This window comes from Tupaia chinensis, unplaced genomic scaffold (assembly GCF_000334495.1).
Source record: "Tupaia chinensis unplaced genomic scaffold, TupChi_1.0 Scaffold149922_1, whole genome shotgun sequence".
In the NCBI taxonomy this organism is placed as follows: Eukaryota; Metazoa; Chordata; class Mammalia; order Scandentia; family Tupaiidae; genus Tupaia; species Tupaia belangeri.
The window spans coordinates 547,603-555,414 of NW_006209766.1; the positions used below are offsets into that span (position 1 = coordinate 547,603).

At 43.2% G+C, this 7,812-nt stretch overlaps 2 pseudogenes; one reads left to right on the forward strand and one right to left on the reverse strand.

Moving 5' to 3' along the window:
* Positions 1-1,063, reverse strand: part of LOC102469346 (nucleophosmin-like) — a 4,218-nt pseudogene extending 3,155 nt beyond the window's left edge.
* Positions 1,064-5,290: 4,227 nt separating this feature from the next.
* LOC102470625 (histo-blood group ABO system transferase 1 pseudogene) lies at positions 5,291-6,645 on the forward strand (annotated as a pseudogene).
* The last annotated feature ends 1,167 nt before the right edge of the window (positions 6,646-7,812 follow it).

Consider the following 7,812-nt stretch of genomic DNA (forward strand, 5'->3'; position numbering starts at 1 on the left):
AAAAAAAAAAGGAGACTTCCTCCACTGCCAGAGATCTTGAATAGCCTCCTGGTCAGTCATCTGGAAGCAATTCTTGACACAATTGATAAACTTGGCTTCCACTTTGGGAAGAAAATCACCTTTTTCTATACTTGCTTGCATGTCTTCTACAGAGCTAGGTCCTTCTGGTGTTTTAGGAGTTTTTTTCCTTTTTTTTTTTTTTTAATGGTTCTTGACCTTTTGATCTTGGTGTTGATGGTTTTAAGCGTTTTCTATTCTGGTTTAATTTTTGAGCATCTTTGCCAGGAGTATCTTGTATAGATTTCTTCACTGGAGCTTTTTCTTCCTATACTTGCTTGCATGTCTTCTACAGAGCTAGGTCCTTCTGGTGTTTTAGGAGTTTTTTTCCTTTTTTTTTTTTTTTAATGGTTCTTGACCTTTTGATCTTGGTGTTGATGGTTTTAAGCGTTTTCTATTCTGGTTTAATTTTTGAGCATCTTTGCCAGGAGTATCTTGTATAGATTTCTTCACTGGAGCTTTTTCTTCTGTTTCCTCATCTCCAAAATCATCAGCATCTTCTTCATAGTCATCATCGTCATCATCATCCTCGTCAGCAGCAAGTTTCACTTTTTTCTGTGGAACCTTGCTACCATCTCAAGGGGCAGATTGCTTTCAAGATCTATTTAAGAGTTTTACATTCTCTTCCTCTTCTTCTGACTCTATATCTTCCTCCACAGCTACTAAATGCTTTCCACTAATATGCACAGGCCCTGAACCACACTTCAACCGTAAGACCACAGGTGGTGTTATTTCAAAGCCCCCAAGGGAAACCGTTGGCTGTACAGACACGTTCAGTGTTGCCAGTGTTACTTTAATTGGACTGCCTTCATAATTCATTGCCTCTGCTTCAACAATGAGCAATTCATCCTTTGTACCAGCCCCCTAAACTGACTGTTTTTAAAGAGAACTGATGTTAATTTTCATCATTATCCACTTTAAAGTGATGATCTTTGTTGGCCTTTAGTTCACAACCATAAAGAGAGTTCTGGGACCTCAGGGGGCTCATGTCCATTGAATCTTCCATGGGGTGGTGGCATGCACTTGGGTGGGCGAGAAGGTTGGACAGAGGTAAGTAACTACAGCTCCTGAAAACGGCCGTGCTGGATGAAATCACTTCATGGACATTTGATATTTAAAAAAAAAAAAAAAAAAAAAAAGAATGTTCCCAAGACAAAGGAATGATAAATATTTAAGATGATGCATTTGCTAATTACTCTGATTTGATCATATATGTTATATTCATCTACTGAAAAAAGCCACTCTTTACTCCATAAATATAAATATACAATGAATAGATGTCATTAAAAACAATGAGAAAATGTTTAAAAAGTGACATAACAAGTGTTGATGAGGATACAGGACAACTGAAATTCTCATCCACAGCTAATGGGAATGTACAATGGTACTACCACTTTGCAAGTCAGTGGGTTTATAGAATGACAAACATCTACTGCTCTTTGACCCAGACCTCGTACTGAGTGATGGATATACTCATTGTAATGATGACGGCAGTTGCATGAGTGTATACATAATGAGGGGGTTTCGGAAAGTTTGTGGAACACCTGAAATAAAATACAAGTTTATTTTGGTGCAAAAGGCATTTTGAGATCTATGATAGGCTATTTTTATAATACACATTTTGAAGACCCCCTCATATGGTCAAACATCATGTTCTATTATTTCAGAGTTTGTAGTTTATATCAATTACATCTTGATAAAACATTTAAAAATGATTCCATGAAATATCTGGATCTCATACTCCTCTTACAAAACCAGATTTGGCAAACACGTATTGTCTCCACCATTATCCTCCTTATGTAATGAGAGACAGCCCGACTTAAGGGAAGCAAAGATACATAGGTAAAGAAGGATAATTCTATGCAAGTGGCGAGGTCTTCTATTTGGATAATATTTCCTGTCAAAATTCTGTTTTAATGCCTATATAGCTACGACCTCTAAGTGAATAGCCCAGGTAGGTCATAGAAATCCACAAACCTTTACATCATTTTCTCTCTCAGTGACCATGACCATAGGAGACCCAGAAATCCAGATACGTGGAATATATCTATATACCCTCATCCCTCAAAACTATAATAATTGGAGGGACCAGCAGTTAGCGTAAAGGCTATGTCGCTGGGCTCCCATGTAGTCAACCGCGGTTCACGTCCTGGACCCAGTGGCTTAAAACTCATGCAGGGTGTGTGTGCATGCATGCCCAAGATCCTGAGAGGAGAATGGAAGAGAAGGGATTGCGGTGCAGCCCTCCTCCCCGGGGGATGATTTCTCGCTTTCTGTCTCTCTGTCTCTCTCTGTCTGGCGAGCGCACGTGCCCTATTCCAAAAACCTCTCAAAAAAAATCTATAATAATTGGATAAAAAGATTTGTGAGTCTACAGATAGGGCACTCCACCTTGAGCCCCAGTTCTCTCATACTCATATGTACTGTGTCTGTACTAATTAGAAGTATACTTTGGCCACTCAGGATTTCTCTCCATGGAATGGGATAAAGAGCTCAAGGTCTGTACTCACAGAGTATGTTGGGGTAACCTGATGCCTACTTGCCTCCTGGAAGAGGTGAGATGGCTTCAGTCATAGGCACCAGCAATGATGGAACTCAGGCATGGGTTCCAGGCATGGAATGTGCAATGCAACAGCCCCTGACAGTGCCCCATGTGCGTGGCACTCAGAGAATCTCTCCAACGTGGATGTCCAGAGGCGAGGTTCCACTTTTGAGTGATGGCGACCTCACAGCAGCTATTCTCAGAGCTTTTCCCTGGTGCCTCTCACTACGTTGAAGAAGAAGACTGCACGTCCTTCTCTCCTGAAGCCTTTCTCGGTGTGAACTTTCCAGTCGCAAACGAGTAGAGGACATCGATCGATGTTTTCTCAGTCACTGTATTTTAAGGCTCATCTCCAGGGTGATTTATCCAATGTCTACTGATATGAGATTTGTGGCTCAAATAATCCCCATATCTGCTGAACTCATAAGGCTTTTCACCAGTATGGATTACAAGTATGGATTAAGGTTGAACATTTTTCCACATTCGTTGACCTTGTAAAGCCTTGCTCTGGTGCGAACTCTGCTGTAAAATGAAGCCAGAGCTTTGCCTAAAGAATTATCCACATTCAACATGTTCATGTAGCTGGTGTGAACTCTCTGATCTGTATTAAGGCTATACTTTTGGCTAAACAATTCACATATTCAGTGTCCTTATAATTCCTTTATTTGATGTGGATTTTTCTGGTAGTGAACAGTTGTGATTTTACACCAAAGATTATTCTACACTTTCTATAGTCATTACGTTTTACACCAGTGTGAACCTGCTGGTGTTCAAGGCTAGGAATTTATAAAAATTATTTTCTACATGTGTTACTCATTTACTTTAGTGAGACTGTCTGGGGCTAAATCAGGCTGTATTTCTGGTTGAGGGCATTAACTGCATTTCTGGCACTTGAGGCCTCTCTCCAATATGGATTCTCTGCAATTGAAAATTATGTCTACTGGGACCAGCAGTTAGCGTGATGGCTATGTCGCTGGACTCCCATATAGTCGACCGCAGTTCGAGTCCCAGACCCGGTGACTTAAACTCAACGCCAGGTGTGTGGGCATGCGTGTCCAGGATCCCGAGAGGAGAATGAAGGAGAAGGGATTGCAGCATGGCCATCCCCCCTCGGGGGGTGATTTCTCACTTTCTGTCTCTCTCTGTCTTTCAAAAACCTTAGCAAAAACCCCCCAAAAAAAAAAGAAAAAAGTATGTCTACTGCTATAGGCTTTTTCCACATATGCTATATCTTTTTTTTTTTTTTGAAGAGGTTTTTGCTATAGGGCACATACACTCACTGGAAAGACAGAGAGAGACAGAAAGTGAGAAATCACCAAGGGGTGATGACCACGCCATAATCCCTTCTCCTCCATTTACCTCTCGGAATCTTGGGCACATGAATGCCTGGCGTGAGTTTAAGCCACTAGGTCCGGGACTTGAACTGCGGTCAACTACATGGGAGTCCAGAGACACACCCATTATACCAACTCCTAGTCCCAACATATGCTATATCCTTAAGTCCTTTTCTACTGTTGTGTTTATGACAAACAAGGAAAGTGCTCTTTTTAATAAGCTTTCTCATGGTTAGACTCAAAAATACCTTTTCCTGTATGAACTTTTTTTGCTATAAGCTTTCCTATATTCACTGTACCCATTAAAGTCTCTCTAAACCTTACTTGTGTGTGAACTTTCTGGTGAACAACAAGACCACAACTTTGAAGTAGCTCCCGCATTTGCTGCAGGCATAAGCAATTGGACTAAGGCCTTTGTGCAACAGGGATTCTATGGTGCTTAGCAAGAGTGATTTTGGTGCTAAGGAATTTCCCACATCCACTGTACTCTCCAGTGTGAAGGGGTTTCCTGGACGTGGTGGTTTCGTATGGACACCCCTTGAAAATGAGAGGCTGCTGTTGCAGATGGTTCAAGCTGGCCAGGGTGTGCTTCCCACCAGCTCCACATGGAAGGGATCCACTGACATGCTCTGAGGTTCTTCACAAGTGAAGCCCTAGCCTCATCTCTTCTGAAGGGTTTCTCTGTGCTGTGCCACTTCTGGTGCCTGAGGATATATGTGATGAGCCAGAACCGTCTGCCATGTGCCCCACATGTGTGCAACTTCACCAGGGTATTGACCCTGATATAGAGCCATGCACAGATTGTCTTTCATACATTGTATAAGGAAAGGCTTTCTGGAGAGCTCTCTGCCTTGACAGTAAGGCAGGACAGATCTAAAAGATGAATGGCCACAGGATTTTAAGTACTTATTAGGAGAATAATGGAAAATAAACACTGATACATATTGGGTTGTTGGAGAAGTCATGAGGCATTTTTCTATGCGTGTCTAGGCAAAAATGTGTCATGACTTTTCTTTTGACCCAATAGATCTTTCCCCTGCACCATGGCTCTCAAATCAGGCCGTTCTGAATGATGGCCTACATCAGCCTATTTGAATGTGACTCGAAATGTGGTCTAGCCTCAGCTTTATGGATTTTCCAGGAAAGTGTGTGCTCTGCTAAGACTTTCATAGCTGGTGGTATCAAGGGCAGGCAAGAATCCAAGCTTTCTGACCACCTAGCTCTCTGGAGGCTCCTGCCCTGCCCTGCTTTCATCACAATGTGTCCTTCACCTGCACAGAGGCCTCCCTGGAGCCAGTCTCCAATGCCTGTTTCAGGAATCCTGACTTCTCTCCTACATTCTGATCCATATGTCCTAGTTCGTTGATGGAATCCTCCCAGCTGGTTACCTTAACAGCATTTCAAATCCATATTGAATTTATTAGAGTTCTGCCAAGACTCCAAGTCTTCTTCCACTGGACCCAAGTGGCCCAGGCACTAGAGTCAGCCTTGGGGAGCTTGGGGGCTGTCTGTCAGTTAGCCTGGAAAAGGAGCTTGGATGTCTCAAGAGATTCAGCCTTACCCAGCCAGAAGAGGTCACCGTCACAGAGTAGAAGAGACACAAAAAGCCATGATTCCGCTGCTGCAGAAGCTTTCTCTAAAATCAACATATTATTCAATTTATCACGTAATCTTTTTTCTCCTACTAACTCTCGTCTTGATCTCTTTTGGCTATACTTTTCTGAACCTGAGAGGACAGAAGCTGGAAAATACTCTAGCTGGGGCAGGGGTCGCTATTAGAGATGTGGACCGCCCGCATTCTGTGGACATACTAAGGATGGTGTACAATCAGCCAGACTTGCTAGTAGCCTCTAAGGAAGATGTTCTTGTTGAAACTCCTTGGCTGGCTCCCATTGTGTGGGAGGGGACTTTCAACATTAACATTCTGAATAAGCAGTTCTTGCTCCAGAATGTCTCCATTGGCTTAACAGTGTTTGCCACACAAAATGATGTATCCTTTGTGAAACCGTTTCTGGAAACTGCAGAGAAACACTTCATGGTAGGACACAAGGTGAATTACTACATCTTCACTGACCAGCCAGATCGCATTCCACTCATCCAGCTCCGAAAGGGACGGAAGGTGGTCATCCTTGAAATTCAGGGATATTCTACCGGGGAAGAGGTTTCCATGCACCGCATGGAGATCATTACCAACTTTTCCCAACAGCGCTTCCTGAAAGAGGTGGATTACCTTGTATGTGCAGATGTGAACATGAAGTTCTGCAACCACGTGGGTGTGGAGATCCTCTCCTTCTTGTTTGGCACCCTGCATCCTGACTTTCTCCAGTTCAGACGGGAGAACTTCCCCTATGAACGCCAGCCTCAGTCACAAGCCCATATTCCCCATGATGAGGGGGACTTTTACTACTCAGGAGCCTTCTACGGGGGCTCAGTGAAAGAGGTGTGCAGGCTCACTGAGGCCTGTCACAAGGCAATGGCGGTGGACCGAGTCAATCACATCAAGGCCCAGAGGAATGAGGAGAGCTACTTGAACAAGTATCTGCTTTATCACAAACCCACCAAAGTCCTCTCCCCTGAGTACATGTGGAATAGGCAGCTGCTAGAATTTCCCTATGGGGAAATGAAGAAGGAGAGAAATGAGGATTCACAGGTGCTCCAAAGAATCACCAGACAATTTGGAACTTATAATGAATGCCTCCAGTAAAAGTGTGAAAGCGATCCGGTAGTGAGGTGGTTTGTGTCTTAACTAAATCAGAACCTGTCTTAATAGACAAGTTACAACTGTACTTCCTTTTCCTGTCTGGTTGAAAAACTTGCAGAGGCTTAGCACACACACAGTCCCACCGCATCCCGCAGTTTCATTAGGCCTAGCACCACCCCTTCCCACCTGACCCAACACACACACACACACACACACACACATTTACACAGTTTCAGCAGGCTTGATTCCTGGCCTCAGGCACGTGTTCCTTGAATTGCTACCCCCTCGAGCTTCTCCTAACACCCCTTCAGAGTGAATGAGGCTGGTGGTCTCAACCTATTCTGGCAATAGGATGTCAAAAGTTGAGATCTTTTCTAGAACCAGGAGACAGGCTCCAGGATACAGACTCTCCTGCCTCCTGTGACACACAGTCACACAGGCATCTGCTTTGGTCTTCTGTCAGGCAGATACACAAAAGGTTTCAACTCTAAGACAAATTATTTCTTCTTTCTAAGTTCCTCCTCAAAGTTCAAAGGTCCCTTCAGTGGGCAGTCAAGAGAAAAGCATGATGGTTGACCAAGACCCCTTTTCCTGGTCTTTGGTTTCTTGTCTGATTTTAAGCACTGCCTGTGTCCACTGAGAGTAAAGAAGGTCTCGCATGCCCCCATGTTCAATGTATTTAATATTTGCCAGTTCTCTACCAACTGAAAGAAAATGATTTCTGGATGGTAGTAGGAAGTTTGTTTTTGTCCTGAAGATCTGTCTCTTTTACTTAGAAATCCTTTTTGTGACCTTCAGCAAGATCAACCGAGGCCAGTTTTCTTGACTGTTTTCCCTCCATCTCACATGCAAAAGAGAGAAGTAGCCACACGTCAGCAACTTTTATTTCTCTTCTGTGGGTAAAGGATTTTCATAAACATAGAGGCCTTTTCAAGTGTAAAATGCTCCAATTTTAAGTTGCATATTTTTCCATGTCAATATTGAGCAACTTTTTTTTTTTTTAATTTCTTTCAGGATTTTTCCATAGGGAGTGTGTGCTCACTGGAGACAGAAAGAAGGAAAGAAATCACCCCGCCCACCACGGGGATGGCCATATTACAATCCCTTCTTCTTCTGTCTCCTCTCAGGATTTTGGGCATGCATGCACGCACACCTGGCCTGCTTTTCAATCTGCTTGG